Genomic DNA, 15,900 nt, shown 5'->3' on the forward strand with positions numbered 1-15,900 from the left:
CTGTTGTGACAAAGATGCTTCCTTAAGCCTTTTAAACTACTGTAATGGTACGAAAATGCAGTAATTAACTCAGTTTGAGGGAGAATGTGCTAACCAAGTTTGCCAAGAAGACTTTGAAAACGACAAAACAGTACGAATCGGCAGGTGATTTCTGAAATACGTCACCGCCTATTGTTGTGTAGGAATGTAGAGTTCCAAATTTGATTTGTAACCACGAATTTATTCCTTAGTCGTCTCGTCTCGTCTCGTCTCGTCTCGTCCCGCAGACGTTTTTCGTGCTTGCGCTGTCATATGGACCACGACCCGAGCGGCAGCGAGCGGCAGTCGAGCAAAGTCGGGACAAGTCGGGACGGGGACAGGGACAGGGATAGGAATGGTGCGAATGCACTGCAAACTACGCAGACACCTGGTGTGAGGCGCGGCGAGGCGAGGCGAGGCGAGGCGAGGAAGCCCACATCGCTACCAGTGGGCCCTCCAGCACGACACTGCCACACCCCGCACAGGCCCTCCGCTGAACACCAGGGACAAGATGCGTCCTCCGCTAGTGTCGAAGGCTGAACGCGCCCAGCGAATGACAGGGGGTGCAACGAGCAGCAGTGCGTCTCACACACGCGGCGGTGCGCCCGCCAATTCGGCCGTCACTCTGCTGGGACGCCGGGCGCGCCTCCCCGCGCCGTCCTCGAGGAACTGGCGGTTGCGGAAGGAAGCGCTTTCGTCAAATGCGGCCGAAAACTAACATTTTGTGTGTTGGGAGAAAAGCCGAACGCGAATTCTGCCGTGCTCCTACATTAGATGAGCGCCAACGGCGATACCATGATGAATACACCGGTTCTCGTCCGATCACCGAAGTTAAGCATCATCGGGCCCTGCTAGTACTTGGATGGGTGACCGCCTGGGAAACCCGGGTGCTGTTGGCTCCCTTCCTGTTTTTTTTTTTTTTGTTATGTCGCCAGCCCAATTTTCAAACTACCTTTCTGTTGTGACAAAGATGCTTCCTTAAACCGTTTAAACTACTGTAATGGTACGAAAATGCAGTAATTAACTCAGTTTGAGGGAGAATGTGCTAACCAAGTTTGCCAAGAAGACTTTGAAAACGACAAAACAGTACGAATCGGCAGGTGATTTCTGAAATACGTCACCGCCTATTGTTGTGTAGGAATGTAGAGTTCCAAATTTGATTTGTAACCACGAATTTATTCCTTAGTCGTCTCGTCTCGTCTCGTCTCGTCTCGTCCCGCAGACGTTTTTCGTGCTTGCGCTGTCATATGGACCACGACCCGAGCGGCAGCGAGCGGCAGTCGAGCAAAGTCGGGACAAGTCGGGACGGGGACAGGGACAGGGATAGGAATGGTGCGAATGCACTGCAAACTACGCAGACACCTGGTGTGCGGCGCGGCGAGGCGAGGCGAGGCGAGGCGAGGAAGCCCACATCGCTACCAGTGGGCCCTCCAGCACGACACTGCCACACCCCGCACAGGCCCTCCGCTGAACACCAGGGACAAGATGCGTCCTCCGCTAGTGTCGAAGGCTGAACGCGCCCAGCGAATGACAGGGGGTGCAACGAGCAGCAGTGCGTCTCACACACGCGGCGGTGCGCCCGCCAATTCGGCCGTCACTCTGCTGGGACGCCGGGCGCGCCTCCCCGCGCCGTCCTCGAGGAACTGGCGGTTGCGGAAGGAAGCGCTTTCGTCAAATGCGGCCGAAAACTAACATTTTGTGTGTTGGGAGAAAAGCCGAACGCGAATTCTGCCGTGCTCCTACATTAGATGAGCGCCAACGGCGATACCATGATGAATACACCGGTTCTCGTCCGACCACCGAAGTTAAGCATCATCATGCCCGGCTAGTACTTGGATGGGTGACCGCCTGGGTCAACCCGGGTGCTGTTGGCTCCCTTCCCGTTTTTTTTTTTTGTTATGTTGCCAGCCCAATTTTCAAACTACGTTTCTGTTGTGACAAAGATGCTTCCTTAAGCCTTTTAAACTACTGTAATGGTACGAAAATGCAGTAATTAACTCAGTTTGAGGGAGAATGTGCTAACCAAGTTTGCCAAGAAGACTTTGAAAACGACAAAACAGTACGAATCGGCAGGTGATTTCTGAAATACGTCACCGCCTATTGTTGTGTAGGAATGTAGAGTTCCAAATTTGATTTGTAACCACGAATTTATTCCTTAGTCGTCTCGTCTCGTCTCGTCTCGTCTCGTCCCGCAGACGTTTTTCGTGCTTGCGCTGTCATATGGACCACGACCCGAGCGGCAGCGAGCGGCAGTCGAGCAAAGTCGGGACAAGTCGGGACGGGGACAGGGACAGGGATAGGAATGGTGCGAATGCACTGCAAACTACGCAGACACCTGGTGTGAGGCGCGGCGAGGCGAGGCGAGGCGAGGCGAGGAAGCCCACATCGCTACCAGTGGGCCCTCCAGCACGACACTGCCACACCCCGCACAGGCCCTCCGCTGAACACCAGGGACAAGATGCGTCCTCCGCTAGTGTCGAAGGCTGAACGCGCCCAGCGAATGACAGGGGGTGCAACGAGCAGCAGTGCGTCTCACACACGCGGCGGTGCGCCCGCCAATTCGGCCGTCACTCTGCTGGGACGCCGGGCGCGCCTCCCCGCGCCGTCCTCGAGGAACTGGCGGTTGCGGAAGGAAGCGCTTTCGTCAAATGCGGCCGAAAACTAACATTTTGTGTGTTGGGAGAAAAGCCGAACGCGAATTCTGCCGTGCTCCTACATTAGATGAGCGCCAACGGCGATACCATGATGAATACACCGGTTCTCGTCCGATCACCGAAGTTAAGCATCATCGGGCCCTGCTAGTACTTGGATGGGTGACCGCCTGGGAAACCCGGGTGCTGTTGGCTCCCTTCCTGTTTTTTTTTTTTTTTGTTATGTCGCCAGCCCAATTTTCAAACTACCTTTCTGTTGTGACAAAGATGCTTCCTTAAACCGTTTAAACTACTGTAATGGTACGAAAATGCAGTAATTAACTCAGTTTGAGGGAGAATGTGCTAACCAAGTTTGCCAAGAAGACTTTGAAAACGACAAAACAGTACGAATCGGCAGGTGATTTCTGAAATACGTCACCGCCTATTGTTGTGTAGGAATGTAGAGTTCCAAATTTGATTTGTAACCACGAATTTATTCCTTAGTCGTCTCGTCTCGTCTCGTCTCGTCTCGTCCCGCAGACGTTTTTCGTGCTTGCGCTGTCATATGGACCACGACCCGAGCGGCAGCGAGCGGCAGTCGAGCAAAGTCGGGACAAGTCGGGACGGGGACAGGGACAGGGATAGGAATGGTGCGAATGCACTGCAAACTACGCAGACACCTGGTGTGAGGCGCGGCGAGGCGAGGCGAGGCGAGGCGAGGAAGCCCACATCGCTACCAGTGGGCCCTCCAGCACGACACTGCCACACCCCGCACAGGCCCTCCGCTGAACACCAGGGACAAGATGCGTCCTCCGCTAGTGTCGAAGGCTGAACGCGCCCAGCGAATGACAGGGGGTGCAACGAGCAGCAGTGCGTCTCACACACGCGGCGGTGCGCCCGCCAATTCGGCCGTCACTCTGCTGGGACGCCGGGCGCGCCTCCCCGCGCCGTCCTCGAGGAACTGGCGGTTGCGGAAGGAAGCGCTTTCGTCAAATGCGGCCGAAAACTAACATTTTGTGTGTTGGGAGAAAAGCCGAACGCGAATTCTGCCGTGCTCCTACATTAGATGAGCGCCAACGGCGATACCATGATGAATACACCGGTTCTCGTCCGATCACCGAAGTTAAGCATCATCATGCCCGGCTAGTACTTGGATGGGTGACCGCCTGGGTCAACCCGGGTGCTGTTGGCTCCCTTCCCGTTTTTTTTTTTTGTTATGTTGCCAGCCCAATTTTCAAACTACGTTTCTGTTGTGACAAAGATGCTTACTTAAGCCTTTTAAACTACTGTAATGGTACGAAAATGCAGTAATTAACTCAGTTTGAGGGAGAATGTGCTAACCAAGTTTGCCAAGAAGACTTTGAAAACGACAAAACAGTACGAATTGGCAGGTGATTTCTGAAATACGTCACCGCCTATTGTTGTGTAGGAATGTAGAGTTCCAAATTTGATTTGTAACCACGAATTTATTCCTTAGTCGTCTCGTCTCGTCTCGTCTCGTCTCGTCCCGCAGACGTTTTTCGTGCTTGCGCTGTCATATGGACCACGACCCGAGCGGCAGCGAGCGGCAGTCGAGCAAAGTCGGGACAAGTCGGGACGGGGACAGGGACAGGGATAGGAATGGTGCGAATGCACTGCAAACTACGCAGACACCTGGTGTGAGGCGCGGCGAGGCGAGGCGAGGCGAGGCGAGGAAGCCCACATCGCTACCAGTGGGCCCTCCAGCACGACACTGCCACACCCCGCACAGGCCCTCCGCTGAACACCAGGGACAAGATGCGTCCTCCGCTAGTGTCGAAGGCTGAACGCGCCCAGCGAATGACAGGGGGTGCAACGAGCAGCAGTGCGTCTCACACACGCGGCGGTGCGCCCGCCAATTCGGCCGTCACTCTGCTGGGACGCCGGGCGCGCCTCCCCGCGCCGTCCTCGAGGAACTGGCGGTTGCGGAAGGAAGCGCTTTCGTCAAATGCGGCCGAAAACTAACATTTTGTGTGTTGGGAGAAAAGCCGAACGCGAATTCTGCCGTGCTCCTACATTAGATGAGCGCCAACGGCGATACCATGATGAATACACCGGTTCTCGTCCGACCACCGAAGTTAAGCATCATCATGCCCGGCTAGTACTTGGATGGGTGACCGCCTGGGTCAACCCGGGTGCTGTTGGCTCCCTTCCCGTTTTTTTTTTTTTGTTATGTTGCCAGCCCAATTTTCAAACTACGTTTCTGTTGTGACAAAGATGCTTCCTTAAGCCTTTTAAACTACTGTAATGGTACGAAAATGCAGTAATTAACTCAGTTTGAGGGAGAATGTGCTAACCAAGTTTGCCAAGAAGACTTTGAAAACGACAAAACAGTACGAATCGGCAGGTGATTTCTGAAATACGTCACCGCCTATTGTTGTGTAGGAATGTAGAGTTCCAAATTTGATTTGTAACCACGAATTTATTCCTTAGTCGTCTCGTCTCGTCTCGTCTCGTCTCGTCCCGCAGACGTTTTTCGTGCTTGCGCTGTCATATGGACCACGACCCGAGCGGCAGCGAGCGGCAGTCGAGCAAAGTCGGGACAAGTCGGGACGGGGACAGGGACAGGGATAGGAATGGTGCGAATGCACTGCAAACTACGCAGACACCTGGTGTGCGGCGCGGCGAGGCGAGGCGAGGCGAGGCGAGGAAGCCCACATCGCTACCAGTGGGCCCTCCAGCACGACACTGCCACACCCCGCACAGGCCCTCCGCTGAACACCAGGGACAAGATGCGTCCTCCGCTAGTGTCGAAGGCTGAACGCGCCCAGCGAATGACAGGGGGTGCAACGAGCAGCAGTGCGTCTCACACACGCGGCGGTGCGCCCGCCAATTCGGCCGTCACTCTGCTGGGACGCCGGGCGCGCCTCCCCGCGCCGTCCTCGAGGAACTGGCGGTTGCGGAAGGAAGCGCTTTCGTCAAATGCGGCCGAAAACTAACATTTTGTGTGTTGGGAGAAAAGCCGAACGCGAATTCTGCCGTGCTCCTACATTAGATGAGCGCCAACGGCGATACCATGATGAATACACCGGTTCTCGTCCGACCACCGAAGTTAAGCATCATCATGCCCGGCTAGTACTTGGATGGGTGACCGCCTGGGTCAACCCGGGTGCTGTTGGCTCCCTTCCCGTTTTTTTTTTTTGTTATGTTGCCAGCCCAATTTTCAAACTACGTTTCTGTTGTGACAAAGATGCTTCCTTAAGCCTTTTAAACTACTGTAATGGTACGAAAATGCAGTAATTAACTCAGTTTGAGGGAGAATGTGCTAACCAAGTTTGCCAAGAAGACTTTGAAAACGACAAAACAGTACGAATCGGCAGGTGATTTCTGAAATACGTCACCGCCTATTGTTGTGTAGGAATGTAGAGTTCCAAATTTGATTTGTAACCACGAATTTATTCCTTAGTCGTCTCGTCTCGTCTCGTCTCGTCTCGTCCCGCAGACGTTTTTCGTGCTTGCGCTGTCATATGGACCACGACCCGAGCGGCAGCGAGCGGCAGTCGAGCAAAGTCGGGACAAGTCGGGACGGGGACAGGGACAGGGATAGGAATGGTGCGAATGCACTGCAAACTACGCAGACACCTGGTGTGAGGCGCGGCGAGGCGAGGCGAGGCGAGGCGAGGAAGCCCACATCGCTACCAGTGGGCCCTCCAGCACGACACTGCCACACCCCGCACAGGCCCTCCGCTGAACACCAGGGACAAGATGCGTCCTCCGCTAGTGTCGAAGGCTGAACGCGCCCAGCGAATGACAGGGGGTGCAACGAGCAGCAGTGCGTCTCACACACGCGGCGGTGCGCCCGCCAATTCGGCCGTCACTCTGCTGGGACGCCGGGCGCGCCTCCCCGCGCCGTCCTCGAGGAACTGGCGGTTGCGGAAGGAAGCGCTTTCGTCAAATGCGGCCGAAAACTAACATTTTGTGTGTTGGGAGAAAAGCCGAACGCGAATTCTGCCGTGCTCCTACATTAGATGAGCGCCAACGGCGATACCATGATGAATACACCGGTTCTCGTCCGATCACCGAAGTTAAGCATCATCGGGCCCTGCTAGTACTTGGATGGGTGACCGCCTGGGAAACCCGGGTGCTGTTGGCTCCCTTCCTGTTTTTTTTTTTTTTTGTTATGTCGCCAGCCCAATTTTCAAACTACCTTTCTGTTGTGACAAAGATGCTTCCTTAAACCGTTTAAACTACTGTAATGGTACGAAAATGCAGTAATTAACTCAGTTTGAGGGAGAATGTGCTAACCAAGTTTGCCAAGAAGACTTTGAAAACGACAAAACAGTACGAATCGGCAGGTGATTTCTGAAATACGTCACCGCCTATTGTTGTGTAGGAATGTAGAGTTCCAAATTTGATTTGTAACCACGAATTTATTCCTTAGTCGTCTCGTCTCGTCTCGTCTCGTCTCGTCCCGCAGACGTTTTTCGTGCTTGCGCTGTCATATGGACCACGACCCGAGCGGCAGCGAGCGGCAGTCGAGCAAAGTCGGGACAAGTCGGGACGGGGACAGGGACAGGGATAGGAATGGTGCGAATGCACTGCAAACTACGCAGACACCTGGTGTGAGGCGCGGCGAGGCGAGGCGAGGCGAGGCGAGGAAGCCCACATCGCTACCAGTGGGCCCTCCAGCACGACACTGCCACACCCCGCACAGGCCCTCCGCTGAACACCAGGGACAAGATGCGTCCTCCGCTAGTGTCGAAGGCTGAACGCGCCCAGCGAATGACAGGGGGTGCAACGAGCAGCAGTGCGTCTCACACACGCGGCGGTGCGCCCGCCAATTCGGCCGTCACTCTGCTGGGACGCCGGGCGCGCCTCCCCGCGCCGTCCTCGAGGAACTGGCGGTTGCGGAAGGAAGCGCTTTCGTCAAATGCGGCCGAAAACTAACATTTTGTGTGTTGGGAGAAAAGCCGAACGCGAATTCTGCCGTGCTCCTACATTAGATGAGCGCCAACGGCGATACCATGATGAATACACCGGTTCTCGTCCGATCACCGAAGTTAAGCATCATCATGCCCGGCTAGTACTTGGATGGGTGACCGCCTGGGTCAACCCGGGTGCTGTTGGCTCCCTTCCCGTTTTTTTTTTTGTTATGTTGCCAGCCCAATTTTCAAACTACGTTTCTGTTGTGACAAAGATGCTTACTTAAGCCTTTTAAACTACTGTAATGGTACGAAAATGCAGTAATTAACTCAGTTTGAGGGAGAATGTGCTAACCAAGTTTGCCAAGAAGACTTTGAAAACGACAAAACAGTACGAATTGGCAGGTGATTTCTGAAATACGTCACCGCCTATTGTTGTGTAGGAATGTAGAGTTCCAAATTTGATTTGTAACCACGAATTTATTCCTTAGTCGTCTCGTCTCGTCTCGTCTCGTCTCGTCCCGCAGACGTTTTTCGTGCTTGCGCTGTCATATGGACCACGACCCGAGCGGCAGCGAGCGGCAGTCGAGCAAAGTCGGGACAAGTCGGGACGGGGACAGGGACAGGGATAGGAATGGTGCGAATGCACTGCAAACTACGCAGACACCTGGTGTGCGGCGCGGCGAGGCGAGGCGAGGCGAGGCGAGGAAGCCCACATCGCTACCAGTGGGCCCTCCAGCACGACACTGCCACACCCCGCACAGGCCCTCCGCTGAACACCAGGGACAAGATGCGTCCTCCGCTAGTGTCGAAGGCTGAACGCGCCCAGCGAATGACAGGGGGTGCAACGAGCAGCAGTGCGTCTCACACACGCGGCGGTGCGCCCGCCAATTCGGCCGTCACTCTGCTGGGACGCCGGGCGCGCCTCCCCGCGCCGTCCTCGAGGAACTGGCGGTTGCGGAAGGAAGCGCTTTCGTCAAATGCGGCCGAAAACTAACATTTTGTGTGTTGGGAGAAAAGCCGAACGCGAATTCTGCCGTGCTCCTACATTAGATGAGCGCCAACGGCGATACCATGATGAATACACCGGTTCTCGTCCGACCACCGAAGTTAAGCATCATCATGCCCGGCTAGTACTTGGATGGGTGACCGCCTGGGTCAACCCGGGTGCTGTTGGCTCCCTTCCCGTTTTTTTTTTTTGTTATGTTGCCAGCCCAATTTTCAAACTACGTTTCTGTTGTGACAAAGATGCTTCCTTAAGCCTTTTAAACTACTGTAATGGTACGAAAATGCAGTAATTAACTCAGTTTGAGGGAGAATGTGCTAACCAAGTTTGCCAAGAAGACTTTGAAAACGACAAAACAGTACGAATCGGCAGGTGATTTCTGAAATACGTCACCGCCTATTGTTGTGTAGGAATGTAGAGTTCCAAATTTGATTTGTAACCACGAATTTATTCCTTAGTCGTCTCGTCTCGTCTCGTCTCGTCTCGTCCCGCAGACGTTTTTCGTGCTTGCGCTGTCATATGGACCACGACCCGAGCGGCAGCGAGCGGCAGTCGAGCAAAGTCGGGACAAGTCGGGACGGGGACAGGGACAGGGATAGGAATGGTGCGAATGCACTGCAAACTACGCAGACACCTGGTGTGAGGCGCGGCGAGGCGAGGCGAGGCGAGGCGAGGAAGCCCACATCGCTACCAGTGGGCCCTCCAGCACGACACTGCCACACCCCGCACAGGCCCTCCGCTGAACACCAGGGACAAGATGCGTCCTCCGCTAGTGTCGAAGGCTGAACGCGCCCAGCGAATGACAGGGGGTGCAACGAGCAGCAGTGCGTCTCACACACGCGGCGGTGCGCCCGCCAATTCGGCCGTCACTCTGCTGGGACGCCGGGCGCGCCTCCCCGCGCCGTCCTCGAGGAACTGGCGGTTGCGGAAGGAAGCGCTTTCGTCAAATGCGGCCGAAAACTAACATTTTGTGTGTTGGGAGAAAAGCCGAACGCGAATTCTGCCGTGCTCCTACATTAGATGAGCGCCAACGGCGATACCATGATGAATACACCGGTTCTCGTCCGATCACCGAAGTTAAGCATCATCGGGCCCTGCTAGTACTTGGATGGGTGACCGCCTGGGAAACCCGGGTGCTGTTGGCTCCCTTCCTGTTTTTTTTTTTTTTTGTTATGTCGCCAGCCCAATTTTCAAACTACCTTTCTGTTGTGACAAAGATGCTTCCTTAAACCGTTTAAACTACTGTAATGGTACGAAAATGCAGTAATTAACTCAGTTTGAGGGAGAATGTGCTAACCAAGTTTGCCAAGAAGACTTTGAAAACGACAAAACAGTACGAATCGGCAGGTGATTTCTGAAATACGTCACCGCCTATTGTTGTGTAGGAATGTAGAGTTCCAAATTTGATTTGTAACCACGAATTTATTCCTTAGTCGTCTCGTCTCGTCTCGTCTCGTCTCGTCCCGCAGACGTTTTTCGTGCTTGCGCTGTCATATGGACCACGACCCGAGCGGCAGCGAGCGGCAGTCGAGCAAAGTCGGGACAAGTCGGGACGGGGACAGGGACAGGGATAGGAATGGTGCGAATGCACTGCAAACTACGCAGACACCTGGTGTGAGGCGCGGCGAGGCGAGGCGAGGCGAGGCGAGGAAGCCCACATCGCTACCAGTGGGCCCTCCAGCACGACACTGCCACACCCCGCACAGGCCCTCCGCTGAACACCAGGGACAAGATGCGTCCTCCGCTAGTGTCGAAGGCTGAACGCGCCCAGCGAATGACAGGGGGTGCAACGAGCAGCAGTGCGTCTCACACACGCGGCGGTGCGCCCGCCAATTCGGCCGTCACTCTGCTGGGACGCCGGGCGCGCCTCCCCGCGCCGTCCTCGAGGAACTGGCGGTTGCGGAAGGAAGCGCTTTCGTCAAATGCGGCCGAAAACTAACATTTTGTGTGTTGGGAGAAAAGCCGAACGCGAATTCTGCCGTGCTCCTACATTAGATGAGCGCCAACGGCGATACCATGATGAATACACCGGTTCTCGTCCGATCACCGAAGTTAAGCATCATCATGCCCGGCTAGTACTTGGATGGGTGACCGCCTGGGTCAACCCGGGTGCTGTTGGCTCCCTTCCCGTTTTTTTTTTTGTTATGTTGCCAGCCCAATTTTCAAACTACGTTTCTGTTGTGACAAAGATGCTTACTTAAGCCTTTTAAACTACTGTAATGGTACGAAAATGCAGTAATTAACTCAGTTTGAGGGAGAATGTGCTAACCAAGTTTGCCAAGAAGACTTTGAAAACGACAAAACAGTACGAATTGGCAGGTGATTTCTGAAATACGTCACCGCCTATTGTTGTGTAGGAATGTAGAGTTCCAAATTTGATTTGTAACCACGAATTTATTCCTTAGTCGTCTCGTCTCGTCTCGTCTCGTCTCGTCCCGCAGACGTTTTTCGTGCTTGCGCTGTCATATGGACCACGACCCGAGCGGCAGCGAGCGGCAGTCGAGCAAAGTCGGGACAAGTCGGGACGGGGACAGGGACAGGGATAGGAATGGTGCGAATGCACTGCAAACTACGCAGACACCTGGTGTGAGGCGCGGCGAGGCGAGGCGAGGCGAGGCGAGGAAGCCCACATCGCTACCAGTGGGCCCTCCAGCACGACACTGCCACACCCCGCACAGGCCCTCCGCTGAACACCAGGGACAAGATGCGTCCTCCGCTAGTGTCGAAGGCTGAACGCGCCCAGCGAATGACAGGGGGTGCAACGAGCAGCAGTGCGTCTCACACACGCGGCGGTGCGCCCGCCAATTCGGCCGTCACTCTGCTGGGACGCCGGGCGCGCCTCCCCGCGCCGTCCTCGAGGAACTGGCGGTTGCGGAAGGAAGCGCTTTCGTCAAATGCGGCCGAAAACTAACATTTTGTGTGTTGGGAGAAAAGCCGAACGCGAATTCTGCCGTGCTCCTACATTAGATGAGCGCCAACGGCGATACCATGATGAATACACCGGTTCTCGTCCGACCACCGAAGTTAAGCATCATCATGCCCGGCTAGTACTTGGATGGGTGACCGCCTGGGTCAACCCGGGTGCTGTTGGCTCCCTTCCCGTTTTTTTTTTTTTGTTATGTTGCCAGCCCAATTTTCAAACTACGTTTCTGTTGTGACAAAGATGCTTCCTTAAGCCTTTTAAACTACTGTAATGGTACGAAAATGCAGTAATTAACTCAGTTTGAGGGAGAATGTGCTAACCAAGTTTGCCAAGAAGACTTTGAAAACGACAAAACAGTACGAATCGGCAGGTGATTTCTGAAATACGTCACCGCCTATTGTTGTGTAGGAATGTAGAGTTCCAAATTTGATTTGTAACCACGAATTTATTCCTTAGTCGTCTCGTCTCGTCTCGTCTCGTCTCGTCCCGCAGACGTTTTTCGTGCTTGCGCTGTCATATGGACCACGACCCGAGCGGCAGCGAGCGGCAGTCGAGCAAAGTCGGGACAAGTCGGGACGGGGACAGGGACAGGGATAGGAATGGTGCGAATGCACTGCAAACTACGCAGACACCTGGTGTGAGGCGCGGCGAGGCGAGGCGAGGCGAGGCGAGGAAGCCCACATCGCTACCAGTGGGCCCTCCAGCACGACACTGCCACACCCCGCACAGGCCCTCCGCTGAACACCAGGGACAAGATGCGTCCTCCGCTAGTGTCGAAGGCTGAACGCGCCCAGCGAATGACAGGGGGTGCAACGAGCAGCAGTGCGTCTCACACACGCGGCGGTGCGCCCGCCAATTCGGCCGTCACTCTGCTGGGACGCCGGGCGCGCCTCCCCGCGCCGTCCTCGAGGAACTGGCGGTTGCGGAAGGAAGCGCTTTCGTCAAATGCGGCCGAAAACTAACATTTTGTGTGTTGGGAGAAAAGCCGAACGCGAATTCTGCCGTGCTCCTACATTAGATGAGCGCCAACGGCGATACCATGATGAATACACCGGTTCTCGTCCGACCACCGAAGTTAAGCATCATCATGCCCGGCTAGTACTTGGATGGGTGACCGCCTGGGTCAACCCGGGTGCTGTTGGCTCCCTTCCCGTTTTTTTTTTTTGTTATGTTGCCAGCCCAATTTTCAAACTACGTTTCTGTTGTGACAAAGATGCTTCCTTAAGCCTTTTAAACTACTGTAATGGTACGAAAATGCAGTAATTAACTCAGTTTGAGGGAGAATGTGCTAACCAAGTTTGCCAAGAAGACTTTGAAAACGACAAAACAGTACGAATCGGCAGGTGATTTCTGAAATACGTCACCGCCTATTGTTGTGTAGGAATGTAGAGTTCCAAATTTGATTTGTAACCACGAATTTATTCCTTAGTCGTCTCGTCTCGTCTCGTCTCGTCTCGTCCCGCAGACGTTTTTCGTGCTTGCGCTGTCATATGGACCACGACCCGAGCGGCAGCGAGCGGCAGTCGAGCAAAGTCGGGACAAGTCGGGACGGGGACAGGGACAGGGATAGGAATGGTGCGAATGCACTGCAAACTACGCAGACACCTGGTGTGAGGCGCGGCGAGGCGAGGCGAGGCGAGGCGAGGAAGCCCACATCGCTACCAGTGGGCCCTCCAGCACGACACTGCCACACCCCGCACAGGCCCTCCGCTGAACACCAGGGACAAGATGCGTCCTCCGCTAGTGTCGAAGGCTGAACGCGCCCAGCGAATGACAGGGGGTGCAACGAGCAGCAGTGCGTCTCACACACGCGGCGGTGCGCCCGCCAATTCGGCCGTCACTCTGCTGGGACGCCGGGCGCGCCTCCCCGCGCCGTCCTCGAGGAACTGGCGGTTGCGGAAGGAAGCGCTTTCGTCAAATGCGGCCGAAAACTAACATTTTGTGTGTTGGGAGAAAAGCCGAACGCGAATTCTGCCGTGCTCCTACATTAGATGAGCGCCAACGGCGATACCATGATGAATACACCGGTTCTCGTCCGATCACCGAAGTTAAGCATCATCGGGCCCTGCTAGTACTTGGATGGGTGACCGCCTGGGAAACCCGGGTGCTGTTGGCTCCCTTCCCGTTTTTTTTTTTGTTATGTTGCCAGCCCAATTTTCAAACTACGTTTCTGTTGTGACAAAGATGCTTACTTAAGCCTTTTAAACTACTGTAATGGTACGAAAATGCAGTAATTAACTCAGTTTGAGGGAGAATGTGCTAACCAAGTTTGCCAAGAAGACTTTGAAAACGACAAAACAGTACGAATTGGCAGGTGATTTCTGAAATACGTCACCGCCTATTGTTGTGTAGGAATGTAGAGTTCCAAATTTGATTTGTAACCACGAATTTATTCCTTAGTCGTCTCGTCTCGTCTCGTCTCGTCTCGTCCCGCAGACGTTTTTCGTGCTTGCGCTGTCATATGGACCACGACCCGAGCGGCAGCGAGCGGCAGTCGAGCAAAGTCGGGACAAGTCGGGACGGGGACAGGGACAGGGATAGGAATGGTGCGAATGCACTGCAAACTACGCAGACACCTGGTGTGAGGCGCGGCGAGGCGAGGCGAGGCGAGGCGAGGAAGCCCACATCGCTACCAGTGGGCCCTCCAGCACGACACTGCCACACCCCGCACAGGCCCTCCGCTGAACACCAGGGACAAGATGCGTCCTCCGCTAGTGTCGAAGGCTGAACGCGCCCAGCGAATGACAGGGGGTGCAACGAGCAGCAGTGCGTCTCACACACGCGGCGGTGCGCCCGCCAATTCGGCCGTCACTCTGCTGGGACGCCGGGCGCGCCTCCCCGCGCCGTCCTCGAGGAACTGGCGGTTGCGGAAGGAAGCGCTTTCGTCAAATGCGGCCGAAAACTAACATTTTGTGTGTTGGGAGAAAAGCCGAACGCGAATTCTGCCGTGCTCCTACATTAGATGAGCGCCAACGGCGATACCATGATGAATACACCGGTTCTCGTCCGACCACCGAAGTTAAGCATCATCATGCCCGGCTAGTACTTGGATGGGTGACCGCCTGGGTCAACCCGGGTGCTGTTGGCTCCCTTCCCGTTTTTTTTTTTTTTGTTATGTTGCCAGCCCAATTTTCAAACTACGTTTCTGTTGTGACAAAGATGCTTCCTTAAGCCTTTTAAACTACTGTAATGGTACGAAAATGCAGTAATTAACTCAGTTTGAGGGAGAATGTGCTAACCAAGTTTGCCAAGAAGACTTTGAAAACGACAAAACAGTACGAATCGGCAGGTGATTTCTGAAATACGTCACCGCCTATTGTTGTGTAGGAATGTAGAGTTCCAAATTTGATTTGTAACCACGAATTTATTCCTTAGTCGTCTCGTCTCGTCTCGTCTCGTCTCGTCCCGCAGACGTTTTTCGTGCTTGCGCTGTCATATGGACCACGACCCGAGCGGCAGCGAGCGGCAGTCGAGCAAAGTCGGGACAAGTCGGGACGGGGACAGGGACAGGGATAGGAATGGTGCGAATGCACTGCAAACTACGCAGACACCTGGTGTGAGGCGCGGCGAGGCGAGGCGAGGCGAGGCGAGGAAGCCCACATCGCTACCAGTGGGCCCTCCAGCACGACACTGCCACACCCCGCACAGGCCCTCCGCTGAACACCAGGGACAAGATGCGTCCTCCGCTAGTGTCGAAGGCTGAACGCGCCCAGCGAATGACAGGGGGTGCAACGAGCAGCAGTGCGTCTCACACACGCGGCGGTGCGCCCGCCAATTCGGCCGTCACTCTGCTGGGACGCCGGGCGCGCCTCCCCGCGCCGTCCTCGAGGAACTGGCGGTTGCGGAAGGAAGCGCTTTCGTCAAATGCGGCCGAAAACTAACATTTTGTGTGTTGGGAGAAAAGCCGAACGCGAATTCTGCCGTGCTCCTACATTAGATGAGCGCCAACGGCGATACCATGATGAATACACCGGTTCTCGTCCGATCACCGAAGTTAAGCATCATCGGGCCCTGCTAGTACTTGGATGGGTGACCGCCTGGGAAACCCGGGTGCTGTTGGCTCCCTTCCTGTTTTTTTTTTTTTGTTATGTCGCCAGCCCAATTTTCAAACTACCTTTCTGTTGTGACAAAGATGCTTCCTTAAACCGTTTAAACTACTGTAATGGTACGAAAATGCAGTAATTAACTCAGTTTGAGGGAGAATGTGCTAACCAAGTTTGCCAAGAAGACTTTGAAAACGACAAAACAGTACGAATTGGCAGGTGATTTCTGAAATACGTCACCGCCTATTGTTGTGTAGGAATGTAGAGTTCCAAATTTGATTTGTAACCACGAATTTATTCCTTAGTCGTCTCGTCTCGTCTCGTCTCGTCTCGTCCCGCAGACGTTTTTCGTGCTTGCGCTGTCATATGGACCACGACCCGAGCGGCAGCGAGCGGCAGT

At 54.7% G+C, this 15,900-nt stretch overlaps 6 non-coding genes and 10 pseudogenes across 6 annotated transcripts; all 16 read left to right on the plus strand.

The window, feature by feature from the left end:
• The first annotated feature begins 798 nt into the window (after window positions 1-798).
• LOC126138562 (5S ribosomal RNA) lies at window positions 799-917 on the plus strand. The gene has a single exon (XR_007528230.1). It is a non-coding gene; the product is annotated as a 5S ribosomal RNA (ribosomal RNA).
• An 855-nt stretch (window positions 918-1,772) lies between these two features.
• On the plus strand, window positions 1,773-1,892 carry LOC126138527 (5S ribosomal RNA; annotated as a pseudogene).
• Window positions 1,893-2,745: 853 nt separating this feature from the next.
• On the plus strand, window positions 2,746-2,864 carry LOC126138574 (5S ribosomal RNA). Its single transcript, XR_007528238.1, has one exon. It is a non-coding gene; the product is annotated as a 5S ribosomal RNA (ribosomal RNA).
• An 856-nt stretch (window positions 2,865-3,720) lies between these two features.
• LOC126138572 (5S ribosomal RNA) lies at window positions 3,721-3,840 on the plus strand (annotated as a pseudogene).
• An 853-nt stretch (window positions 3,841-4,693) lies between these two features.
• LOC126138528 (5S ribosomal RNA) lies at window positions 4,694-4,813 on the plus strand (annotated as a pseudogene).
• An 854-nt stretch (window positions 4,814-5,667) lies between these two features.
• Window positions 5,668-5,787, plus strand: LOC126138529 (5S ribosomal RNA; annotated as a pseudogene).
• An 853-nt stretch (window positions 5,788-6,640) lies between these two features.
• LOC126138587 (5S ribosomal RNA) lies at window positions 6,641-6,759 on the plus strand. Its single transcript, XR_007528239.1, has one exon. It is a non-coding gene; the product is annotated as a 5S ribosomal RNA (ribosomal RNA).
• An 856-nt stretch (window positions 6,760-7,615) lies between these two features.
• Window positions 7,616-7,735, plus strand: LOC126138573 (5S ribosomal RNA; annotated as a pseudogene).
• Window positions 7,736-8,587: 852 nt separating this feature from the next.
• Window positions 8,588-8,707, plus strand: LOC126138530 (5S ribosomal RNA; annotated as a pseudogene).
• Window positions 8,708-9,560: 853 nt separating this feature from the next.
• LOC126138599 (5S ribosomal RNA) lies at window positions 9,561-9,679 on the plus strand. Its single transcript, XR_007528240.1, has one exon. It is a non-coding gene; the product is annotated as a 5S ribosomal RNA (ribosomal RNA).
• An 856-nt stretch (window positions 9,680-10,535) lies between these two features.
• LOC126138575 (5S ribosomal RNA) lies at window positions 10,536-10,655 on the plus strand (annotated as a pseudogene).
• Window positions 10,656-11,507: 852 nt separating this feature from the next.
• On the plus strand, window positions 11,508-11,627 carry LOC126138531 (5S ribosomal RNA; annotated as a pseudogene).
• An 854-nt stretch (window positions 11,628-12,481) lies between these two features.
• Window positions 12,482-12,601, plus strand: LOC126138533 (5S ribosomal RNA; annotated as a pseudogene).
• Window positions 12,602-13,454: 853 nt separating this feature from the next.
• Window positions 13,455-13,573, plus strand: LOC126138520 (5S ribosomal RNA). Its single transcript, XR_007528220.1, has one exon. It is a non-coding gene; the product is annotated as a 5S ribosomal RNA (ribosomal RNA).
• An 852-nt stretch (window positions 13,574-14,425) lies between these two features.
• On the plus strand, window positions 14,426-14,545 carry LOC126138534 (5S ribosomal RNA; annotated as a pseudogene).
• Window positions 14,546-15,400: 855 nt separating this feature from the next.
• Window positions 15,401-15,519, plus strand: LOC126138532 (5S ribosomal RNA). Its single transcript, XR_007528221.1, has one exon. It is a non-coding gene; the product is annotated as a 5S ribosomal RNA (ribosomal RNA).
• Window positions 15,520-15,900: the final 381 nt, after the last annotated feature.

The sequence above is a fragment of the Schistocerca cancellata genome, unplaced genomic scaffold (assembly GCF_023864275.1).
Source record: "Schistocerca cancellata isolate TAMUIC-IGC-003103 unplaced genomic scaffold, iqSchCanc2.1 HiC_scaffold_662, whole genome shotgun sequence".
Taxonomy (NCBI): Eukaryota; Metazoa; Arthropoda; class Insecta; order Orthoptera; family Acrididae; genus Schistocerca; species Schistocerca cancellata.